This window comes from Lygodium microphyllum, chromosome 5 (assembly GCF_053477565.2).
Source record: "Lygodium microphyllum isolate KBCC chromosome 5, Lygodium_microphyllum_v1.1.10, whole genome shotgun sequence".
Taxonomy (NCBI): Eukaryota; Viridiplantae; Streptophyta; class Polypodiopsida; order Schizaeales; family Lygodiaceae; genus Lygodium; species Lygodium microphyllum.
Window position 1 is genome coordinate 261,081 of NC_141139.1, and position 12,576 is coordinate 273,656.

Consider the following 12,576-nt stretch of genomic DNA (forward strand, 5'->3'; position numbering starts at 1 on the left):
ATAGCGATGCGTGTAGTAAATTTGTGACGCTAATAGCGACGGTAACAGGGATTTTTTTTTTCTTGTATAATGTGTACAATGCTTGTATAAATAAAGGCAAAGTGTACTTAAATCATAACAATGATACATGAAATAAATACATGATCGCATAATGAAAGCGATCGGTACAATCATGGCAAGATACTACTACTACATAGAAAATGTCTACACAGATCACGTGACCAAAAAAGAAGAGTATGTGAGATCTAGGGATCCAAGGGCGAGCTACAGATCCTTGCCATCCAAAACCTCATCCTGCCGCAAAAGAGCATCAAACGAACTTTGCAAAAAAAGAAACAACTACACATCAGTCCACTATACAATAATGTATTTTAATTAAACTTAGTAACTATGGAGAATAAAGATGAGTGACTTACAAGGCCGTTGTGTCCATACAATTAGTCGATCAATGCAGTGAGATTGTGCCCCTCTGCATATCGAGTCTTAAGGCCGGTGGGATCACGGTTTGTAATGAAGTGACACGATTGTTAATACAAAGGATATTGCAAAAAAATAAGCAAGAAAAACAAAAGAAAAACTTACAAAGTCCTCCAGATATGTCCTATGGCCGCCACTCCCAAGATGATGGACTACGCCGGCCTTTAGTTGTGCCCTCGCCACCTCGCGCTGTTGTCTCCAATGTCTTGGAGAATCTGTAGCCTCCTCCCTGAGTCTGTGCTAGTCATCCGTGTCTAGCCACTTGGGCTTTGAAGCCCCACTCTTGAGTGCCTTGCATGCACCCGATCATCTGTGTGACATGTATGCATGCATGAACTCCATCATCCAGCTTGTGGAAAACCTATCTACTACGGCTAGTACTGGAAACTCCTTATGCAAGGATGCTACTATGTAGTCCTTACTCCCCTTAGGTATATTCTTCCAATGATCCAAGACATTGTGCTGAAAAACTAGTTGGCACAACTCTCTCATACAAGCCATTACCCTCCTTTCCTCATCATTCATGATGATGCCTCTTGTCCTATCATCTACAAGGTAGTCATACCTCTCTAGGATATGCCTAATATGGGTCCTCTCCCACTTGTGACCACGCTCCCGAGCATATCCAGGAGACCCATGTACATTTGGTGTACCTACAAGGGTAGTATCTCTTAGAGTAGCATTCATAGGGGTGCCACCTCTGCAGACGGCTGAGCAAAAGCTGAAGTGACTGGAGTAGACATCCCCATAGGTGTTACAAATCCTACAGGTGATGCAAGCAGAATGACGAGATGGAGACACTGCATTGGTACCTCCATAGCAACCACCTGATCCACGCTCTCTCAAACTACTATGAGAGCGAGGAGTAGCACTTGCATCCCAAGCCGACCGTGGGCTCACTACATCAAGATCTCTGTAGTATCCCCTTGAACAACTCCCTCCGTCTGGCCCAAGTCTGGAGTGTCGACCTCGTATGCTAGAAACTGAAGTATCAGAGCACACCAAAGTAGATCTAATAGAATGGCCTGATGGTGTCCAAGATAGCTCTTGGTTTGCCATATCTCTGAATCTCACCATCTGATCTAGAGACATACAATTAAAAAACACATGAGTTCATGCACCTATTCACAATGGGTCGGCAACACAAACGTGTCACACAAACTCGTCCATTTTTTTTCGGAATCTATTTCAAGAAATCCACATGAACCTCGTCGAACTGTTGCTCCAGCTCCTTCAAGTACCACTTTGAATCACTGCACATCGAATAGGATCATGAAGAAGCTACAGTAATCCACCGTGACAATACTTTGCAAGTTTCCAAAATACTCCATCTCATCTATAACCGTGTTTGGATCCGTTGCTCATCGTCGGCTCTCTTGCTTGAACCTTGCCATGATACCACAATCTATTGTGGAGCGTATCTTATCAAAACGTTCCACACAGAAATGCCGTCCGCGCGACCACGCCACACTATATATTTTGTAATGTATATTTATACACTCAATTAGTTGTCGCATATAAAATATAGATACGGAAAATCCTAAACAAGTCATCACCTTTGGACTACATCCCCTCGAGAATTCCCACTCCTCGGTTGAGACCTCCGCCCCTTCGCGAGACACTGCAGTCAAAGCTCCATACAACCATCGCGTAGACATAAACCGTGACATCTCCTCCATGTCCTTAGGATATTGAATCAGTCAATGGTGCATACTACATTGAAATTCAATTCTCTCTTTCTCTTGATCTTTCCTAGCTTGCTGGTATCTAGCGAGCCATGTCTCCATAGAGGCATGGTGTAACATACAAAAGCGATTCACTTTCTCCTACATTGCAACATCCTTTTTTTTTAATACCCCATTTCCAACCACCATATCTTAGTTAGTCTATCATCGTCCTTCAGCGACCATAGCATATTGCTGTCTAAATCCACCGTTGGTAGCCATTGTGTAATATGCACTAACGCCTTAGACACCAACCAACCTTCAGCCATGCTATCTTTTGGCCGAGCTCATTTTTGTACAAAGCCTTTCACAGTTTTCATAAAGCGCTCCAAGAAGAATATCCATTGCATATGGACAAGTCCAACAATCTCCACTTCATCTACAAGATACTGGTAGGCAGGTATTTCTCAAAGAGACTGACCATCTCCACTAATCCCCACAACATTGTGGATTCAATAGAGAACGTCTTTATCTCCTTCTGTGAGATCCATTGCACTAAAGTTGACAACCTATAAATCGCCCAACGTATTTCTGGAGTAAGGCATCCTATGATTGCGATTGGTAGTACAAACTGCCACAAATGAGGAAGCATTATGAACAACAACTACACTCCAAATAGCAAAATATGCAAGCCACTTACAATCCATTCGTAGTATAAACCTGACATATCGTATGCCAATAATGGGATTTTAGCCCTGATAATTGGTTGTCTTTAGAAAACATGGACCTGAGAGAACGCATCATACCCTCGGAGTGCAGATAGACTTGAGTATGTACTTCACAATGCACTCTTCTTTAGTGGAAAAAACCCAAGGAGCGTGAGGTAGCTGCAAGTGACCATCAGTACTACTCGACTGCAGCCACCTGCGGCCAAAGTGTCTCCATCTTATCTACCTTCTTCAAATCCATTCGTGCCCCTATAGTGTCTCTATTTCTTATGATGTGGTCCCATAGTAAGTTGCCCACATTCTTGAAAATATGCATGGGATCCAACAAGTGGTTGATTTGTAAGTGGGTCCAATATGGCAACTCATAGAAAACCGAGAACCATTGCATTCTGTTTGGATGTGACTTTGTGTGGACCATTTTTAGCTCGTACTAGCTTTGCGCATTCATATGTACTGGAGGTTGTCCAAGAAAACCTTCCCTGAGTTCATGACCCTCTGGCAAGCAAGCGGTGTGTCCTTGATATACCTTCTTCATGGTTTGTGACCTTCGGGAGTCTAACTGTGGCTCACACATTGGGCATGCATGATAACCTGAGATAACGAGACCTGTCCCAACACCTCTATCTAGTGAATACAAACTTGAACGAGCTATGATAGATATTACCAACGAGAATGGAAGCCTACTTACCTGAGCACTCTCCAAATCCCGAAAAGTCATGCATGGTCCACATGAGAATGGCTCGAATATTGGCGGACTGCTGACCATCGTGCTTGCTCATATCTTACACGGTGACCCCCTCCTCCCACAAAATCTTAAGCTCATCGACTAATGAACGAAGATACACGTCCATATTTTTGACTTTATAGCGGCTGGGAACGAGCAAGCTAAGGATTAGATGTCCTTTCTTTGTAGAAAGCCATGGAGAGATATTGTAGTTGACAAGGACTATAGGCCACACACTATAAGAAGTTGAGCGCAAACCAAATGGGTTCACGCCATCCATAGCAAGATTGAGCTGAAGATTCCTTGGCTCTCAGACAAAGCCTGGGAAGGTAGAGTCAATGTGGCTCCATGTGCGTGAATCCGATGATATTCATGGAACTCCATCTATGGACCTATTCTGTGCATGTCATATTGTCAATGAGCACCACACTTTGGACATGTCTCCATAGTCTCGTATTCTCCTCGAAATAGTACTCAATCATTGATACATGCATGGATGATGTTGTAGTCCATGCCAAGCTTTCGTAAAACATGTTGCACATCATCACGAGACTTAGGCATAGTATTTGCAAGTGGCAATATATGATACTTCAATAACCTTTAAAAAAATCATAAAACACCTTGAAAAAGTAGAAATATTTTTTTATGATAGTACTAAAAAGAAATCGACGAAGCATACATACAAGGTACCTGAACAACTCGATCACACTCGCATCGCTCCACCCATATTTTGCTTGCACACGTAGGAGGAGTACAAGCAGTTTCTTCAAGCAAGATACTCGCCACCCATCATATAATGGTATGGATGCTTCCTCTCTAAGCAGATTAGAAGTCTCGATATCCATGGGCATCAATGCATTGATAATTTGGTAGTACCTTCCAAGTAGTGGATTGGCTTAGGCCCTCCATCCATGGCATGCCCACGAACTCTTCTAACTAGCCGCAAAGGGTGCACTCCTCCTTGGGACGAAACGTCACCTCCCTAGATAGAAAATTTATCAGCCACACCCAATGTTTTTGTATATGGCATTCAATTAGCTTGCGAATACAATGCATGATTGATATACAGTTTTCTTATCGTTTACTCAAAATTTGAGATTTCTTGATCAATGATCTTAGATTGAAACTCGTTAAAGCGTCGTATGTGTTCTATAGACAATCAATGTTTTTGTCTAATTGCCAACTTACATTGAGAGCAAGGACACTGGACACGCTAATTAAGATATGCCTCGCAATCTTGAGCATTACGACCTTCATTGTTTTCCATTTGGTCTACATTACGACAAACAATTTGTTTTTGTTATTATTCTTTTTTTCTTTCTTAAATTATTTGAGAAGGGATTTCTTCTCTTGTAACTCAACAAAATTAACGTATGTAAAGTCTCCACCCACCCACAAATTAACGTATGTCGAAGTGTTTCCCGTCTCGTGGTATTGCACCGGACCTCGCCACCACTCTCTCTTTGTTTTTTATCCATTCATTCTCTTCTCTCAATCCATCTCTTTCTCTTTTTCTCTTTCTTTATTATGTTGTATGTTTATTCCCTTTCTCTCGTTCCTTCTTTATTTTTCTCTTCCTCTTCCTGTCTCATTTCCTTTAACAAAACATCTCTCTCTCTCTACTACCAATTTCCTTTAACAAAATATATATCTCTCTACCACTACCACTACCACTACAATAAACAAGAAAAGAAGGAAAAACAACAACAACAATAATAACTACTACTACTACAAACAAGAAAACTACAAGAAAATAAGAAATTAAACAACAACTACCACTACCACTAGCACGACTACCAAAATAACAACAAACAGGTAAAAAAGGAAAGAAGAAATAAAACAACATCAACAATAACAACCACCTCTCCCTCGCTCTCTCTCTCCCTCCCTTCCTCCCTCTCCCTCTCTTTCTCTCTTTCCCTATTATGTTTAATGTTTTCTCCCTCTCTCTGTTGTTCCTTCTTTCCTTTTCTCTCCTCCTCTCCCTCTCTCATTTCCTTTGTTTCTCTCTCAATACATATGATTTTTAACAAAAACAAGTAAAAGAAAAGGAGAAAAAATAAAAACAAAGCAAGAGGGAACAATTCACTCACGGCAAAGGCTTGAGGATGGATTCGGCGGCTTCTCTTGGCCCTCTATACATTTCCTCCTCTTCTTCGCAAATGGCGGCGGCGGCGATGACAAGCTTTCCTTCTCCCTCTTTCTCTCTTTCTCTCCCTCTCTCTCTCTCAAATGCAAGATGGATTTTGTTCTCCCTTTCTCTCTCTCTTTCATTCGTTTGCGCAAAATAACGAGCTCGGTTTTGGCCCACATTTTTTCGTCTGAGTACCATCACTTTTTGCATCGCTATTTGCATTGCAAATGGGACGCAAATAGTGATGCCACCAATTTGCATCGGAAAGCACCATCGCTATGCCTCTATATCCTTGTAGTGTGCGTTTCTTGTGGGGATGGTGAGGAGGACCCTTGTGAGGGCAGCTTGAGGAAGTTGGGTTAGGTTGAGAAGGGGGTGCATCAAAGCTAGTAGATGCTTCAAGGGCTTGAATACGATATGGGGCTTTGAGTGGAAGCTTATTTGCAACTATCTTAGACCTAGCCATCTTTCCTGTACAAGAGATATGAGAACTCAATGAATAATATAAAAAGTGAAACCCTCTTTTATATATAACCCTAAACTGTAAGACTTATTCACATAGATGCACACTCTCTCTTTCTCTCTTAAACTATGAATTGCATTCACACTGAACACATTGTTCATCTTACTATCTGAGTTCTCTTTGAACCCATTTGCTGCCTTGTTGAAGCCTTGTTTCTTGGAACTTGTCATGGTTTTCTTTGGCACTTTAGGCTTCATAACCACTCTTTTAGTGACACAATGTGATTCCATCATGTTTGCAGCCGATTCATTAGCACTTTCATTTTCTCTCTTTTGCAAGAGTTTAGCTGCATCCACTACTATGCATCTACTACTATAATCCTATACCACCAAGATAGTAATTGGATCATTAGATTTCAACCATTTACCCCTCCATTATGATCAGTTTTTCTTTGGTATGCACGGTGCGCTACCCAATGTGAATTTTCTATCCCTTGTGTGGACCAGATTCCGATACTTTCATTTTCTACAAAGTATGGTCCATGTGCCTCAAGGATATGCTACAAAGACACATATCACACCTAAGTAAAACTATGCTCAATAGTTTATACAATTCATACAATTTTAAAATATTAACTTAGTATGCACCATGTGATGTGTGATAGAGCTTTTGCCCCACGCTTCCACCATGTTTTCATAGAAGCTATGCATATCATTGATAAATTCTTGCTTATCTTCATTGTTAAACACCATCTTGCGAAGTAAGGGAGCCAATTTGTTAAGACTTATCCAAATCTCAGCTTTGGCCAACCTTGTTTTTCCTCCATTACTTCGATCAAGAATTGAAAAATGTAACTTTTTCTACCCATCATAGTCTTATGGCCTACGAACTATGACATTCCCTTCCTCATTGATGGGTGCTGAGAGAAACTTTCTAGCCTTTGCTTCTCCAAAGCAAGGCCTTTTTGGAAAGTTACCAGATTTTCCTGATCTCTTCTCATCTTTTTCAATCGTCACTTGATGCTTGTGTAGCCCAATTTTTGATAGCACTCGCTCCACATTCCTACACGTTGCAATGGCTTCTTTTTCTGGTTGCATCCTATAAGCAAAGAAAATGTATTCATATACAAGTTTCTTCATGATTTTGACAAAAGCATGTAATGAACAAATGTGAATACGATCCAATGGAATATTGAAGATAGGCTTCCAAGTGGGATCTTCTCTATTGCGCATTGGTGCAGCACTTGTCACCATTTGCCTGTTCTTCTTTCTGTCCTTTCCTTCCACCCCCTCTATCAAGCAATATAGGCATTGATTCTTTGTATTTGCACCATTCGAGATTCCACACATGTATTTTAAAGTTCTCAAGTCTCCTGCAAGATGCCATTCAACCAAGTATTGAGCATACCCTTCAACCGAGAGCATCTCACCATGTTCTTGACGATTGATGATGCTTGGAATGATTGTGTGCATAAAAAGAATAGCTACAACACCTCAATTTTTTCCTTAGGAACTTCAAATGCAATGATCCACCACACATGGCACTCGGATTGAACACTAAAGTTCCTTGGGTTGTTCTTGTTGAATTATAAAGCTCTATTCATCAGAGTTACAGTAACTCTTTTAAGCTTTACTCCTTTGATGATGTCACTTTCATCTAATTTTATAACAAACTGCAATTTACCATTACATTCCTCAACAAACATATTGTAGTACATTACTATTGTCGATTGCACCTTGTACAAATCTAAATAGCAATTGTTGAGTTTGGTGAACTTCACCTCATATGCATTTTTGGTCCCAACCTTTAGTGTTTCCATGTATTGAATATGCATGGGATCTCCTATCATCTCCAAAACCTTTAAGTTGTCGTTAGGCCTCTCTTAACTTTGAAGGTTGAGGAAGAGACACGATTCTATTTCTCTTCACACACAACCAAACCCATTCTTCACTCCTTTGAATATCATTGAGTAAGTCATTGTGCTGATACTAGCCCTGTCACAAATGGATTGTGCATCCACATCTGAGAACTCATTTGAAACATCTTTTAATGTGTACTCAATCACATTTTCCTTCACAACCTTAAACTTAAGATTACTAAAAGTGTTTTCCAATTTAATTGCCTTCAGCAATCTACTAATACATGATCCAACCTCACCCTCACCTAGGTTCTCATTCTGAGCTACCTTACATGCTTTGATACATCGCTTCCACTGGCTGTTGTTCACAATTAATTCATTGATTGGTTTCTTCTTTCATTTGTACTCCTGTTATAGCTTGTTGTTGATCTTTCTCAGGTCATCCAATTATGCCTTTGCCTTCTCATATGAGATATTAATGTTATGGATAGTGTCCTGCATTGAAATAATTTGATTGTTTTGTTGAATTATAGTGTCATTCAGATGTACCACGTGTCCTATGAGTTGTTGTATATGAAGTTGATGTGCAGTGATCACATCATGATAATATTTTATGGTTGCTTGGCAAGTTGTAAATGCTTTAAACACCTGATCATTGAGCCACCTAGTGTAACCAAGAAACCCATTTTCACCCTCGCATACATACTTCAGCAAATTTGTGATTTATGAGAAAGTTGGAGGTCTATTGTTTAAGGGGGTCAATTGGGTAGATTCCCCCATCAACCCACAAGTCCACATGTTTCAATCCCATTTGTTTGTAACTCTGCAAAACCTGAGGGTTGACACTAGTACGCTGGGTTCTTTTGAATAATAGGGCATATTCAATCTCTACCTTAATATGCAACTCCTTCTTTCATGTATTCATTTTACTATTAATAAAAATGGGGAGCTTACTTGGTTGTCACAGGAGGTAGAGTGGAGATGCACACAAAGGTGCCAAGGGAAGGGAGGGTGTAAGTAATTCACTCTGTTAATGACGGTTGCATAAACACAGAGAAGAGGTCACAATAGAGCCAACAGAGTATAGATATGAGGGAAAAAAACTCAAAGGGTAGGGATGCTGAAGACTTTTTGTATTTTAGATATTTCTATTTTACCTCCAAAAACATTTCCAAAAAACACAAAATTTGACCAATTGGCTTATCATTTAACCAAAAGCTAGAATATAAAAAATCCCCAAAATATCGTTTAAAAAACTTTCATTTTTTTTCCTTATTCTCAATTAAAAAATCAATTATCTCATATCTACTAATCATTTTGCAACAAAGCATCACACTCTTGTAACTAACTCCTTTTTTAATATAAAATTTGGTTGAAAAAGACTTCTTGAATGAGGAGAGAGAAGGAATATGAGTATATCTTTGTAGATAATATAAAAAAGGCAAAACAAGATTGAAAAAGCGGAGAGAGAAGAGGATTATGTTACTATTATTATCTCCTCTTTTCCTTGTTTTAAGAAGGAGAGGGGGGGGACTAAAAGGCCCATTTGTGAGTTCATTTTTTTCCTAATGAATTGTAATATTTCCGTTGAAAAATATTACTAGCTCGCGTGAGTCTCATGCAATGACAGTCTTGGCATTGAAGATACGAACAATGCAATCTTTATGTTGTACACAGCATCACCCTCCACTGGCAAAAATCGAGACTAAGGTTTAAAGAAATCCGCATATCTACATGTGAATCTCCTCTTGGGAGGAGGTCAAGAGGATAATGTTATAATTATTGCAAATTTTTTTAATCCTCTTCCCCCCAGCCAAAGCGTGGCTGAGGGAAGAGGATGGGGCTATAATGGGAAGTTGTGAGGTGGAACAAGAGACTGCATGCGGGGCACCACGTGGGGGAGGGAGGCCTTACCCCCCCTTCCTATAAATATCCTCGTCTATGGGGTGAAGAAGGGAGAAGCTGAGAAGGACGTGAGGCTGATTGAAAACGATCAGGCGTGGAGGAGGAAGAAGTCGTCGTGACGCTGCCAGGCCGTGTCGTGTGAGGAGGGGCTGAGAAGGCACCATGTGTCGTACTACCGCCGCCTGTAGTCGGAGCCGCCACCAGCTCTGTCTGGATTCGCCGCCGCCTAGCCATGTTGGCCACTGCTCATCAAAGCCCATCTCCCTGCCACGGCAATAGTTAGAAGCTTTAGAAGATTCTTGAAAGCTTCTAAGGGCCTCCTCCAAGCCCCCCTTCCCGTGGGGTTCCACCCAAGCCATTTAAACCCCCCTTCCTGTGGACTTTCATAAGCCCCTTCCCAAGGGGTCTTTATAACCCCCTCCCCCCCCCCCCCCCCCCCACCTGGGATTTAAGAACCCTTTTCCCCCCTTACATCCTCCATAAAGCTCACACTAGCCGGGTTTTTAAGCCCCATTTCATAGCATTTCCACAAAGCCTTTAAACCCCCCCTGGTTCCCTTCGAAAGCCTTCCATTGCAATCTCCACACAAGTTCATTTTAAACCCCCAGGTTTCCTTTTAAAACCCTTCCCACACAAGTCTTTTAAATCCATTGTATCCCTTTTCATGAAGGCCCTATTATATCTGGAATTTCCATGTCCCCTTTCCCTTACATTCCCCAAAAGCCAATTTGCTGGTTGTAAAGTCCTTCTCGTGGACTCACGTAACCCATTATAACTGGGATTTAAAACCTTTTCCATTGTACCGGTCACAAGCCCAAACTCTTTGTCGGGTTTAAGGGCTTCCCATTTAACCCTCCTAAAGATAACTTCTCTTTCCTCCAAGCTACGAGGAGGACGCCTACAAGGCCTTCCAAAGCCCAATTCCGCAAGATGGTGCATTGATCAAGGAAGCCGAATCTCAAAAGGAATTGCGCGTGCGACGGAGACGGGCCAAGATCATAAGTCTGCGGCCAAGGTAAGGAGGTTGAATTCACGATGGCCCCTAAAAAGGCACAAGGCACAACCGCAGGAGGATCATCTCCTAACATTCATGTGGACATTTCACCGAATCCACAAGTCCAGGTTTTCTTCCTAATTTTGGTTTACGTCAAAATATTGCAACTGTGCATGGATAATTTATGGAATTAGGATGCACTTTTGGCTATTGTAAAGGAAATAACTCACAAGGCTGCATGAAGTAGATTAAGGTCTAGTCAGTTGGCATAAATCTCAATCAATTACGTAAGTAGTTACGAAAGGTTGTGTAATGCTCATTCAGCATACAAATAATTCATTCAAAAATGAAATTAGGAAAAGTCTGCATGGTTCATTTTAACATAAACCCTAAAAGCCTAGCAGCATGAATCGTGAATGCATCAATAGAAATTATGCCGTGACTTAATATACGCTTTGATCTTAACCAGAAAAGTTAGGGGATGTAAATCTAATCATACATAGGCAATGAATCATGTGCTTACGATAATGGTATTGTAATACAACTAGTTTTTCCCCTCTTTGATCAAGACAATATCTTCATGAATAGACAAGTACATTGTTTTACCCTAAACACCTAAACCACAAAGGAATTGCTTAGGAATGGTTAAATCAATGGAACATATCCTAAGTGCTAACTAGGGTTTAGCACGTTGAGGATGTGACTTAGTTGCACTTATTGCCAAGTTGAAACTCTGATAGCCTAAAGACATGTCCACATTCACGGAAGATAGGGACAATAGGACATACTTGCGAGAAATGATCTAGGGTTTCTACCCTAAGGATTGCTCACTAAAAAGATGAAACTCGGTTTGAATTGGAACCCTAGGACCGACAATGTCGGCCTAGTGCAATCAGAAACGGATTGGATATGAAGACACCCTAGTCCTGTTTCCTATCTAATCATGATTTCGTGATTAGAAGACGTCGTTCGATGGGTAAAATAGTCCCATGGATTAGATACGACACTTGTGCAACAAGTTGCAGAGTCGCATGATCTTGTGGTTTGATCACAAGGGAATGGCCAATTCCTCGAAATAAGATTGGCATGTTCTTGCGCAAGTTTATCTTGCAAGAGGATGAGTAGTCATCCTGATATAGCACATTTCTTGAGAAAAGTGACCAAGATAAGGGGATTAGATATTTGCTTGGAAGCAAAGGACCAATCAATAATTTGGAGCAACATATTTTTTGTTAATGGAACCTAAGGTATTGGTTAAGTTGGGTTAATAGGGTACGGCCCTAACCCAAGGACATAAGGGTTAACAAACAAACCCTTGGGGATCTTGCCAAGTCGCAACTGATCCCGGATCGAATGCTGGACGCATTCGGAGAGAAGGATTCACTCCTTAGTAGTTGGCCAAAATAACGACCACTGGAAATGATTGTGCTTGTAACAGTTTAAAGAGCACTGTTTGCTTTGTTTGCTCAAGGAATTAAAGGATGAAAAGATATCTAATGCTTCAAGTTGAAGGCCTGAAGGGAGAGGCAGCCTCAGTTAACCCCGACTGTCTGCTTGACCCTAACCAAGCGGGTTGTTAACCGCGCCAGGAAGGTGGACCGAACCCGCCACGAGAGGTCTCTTCGTTGG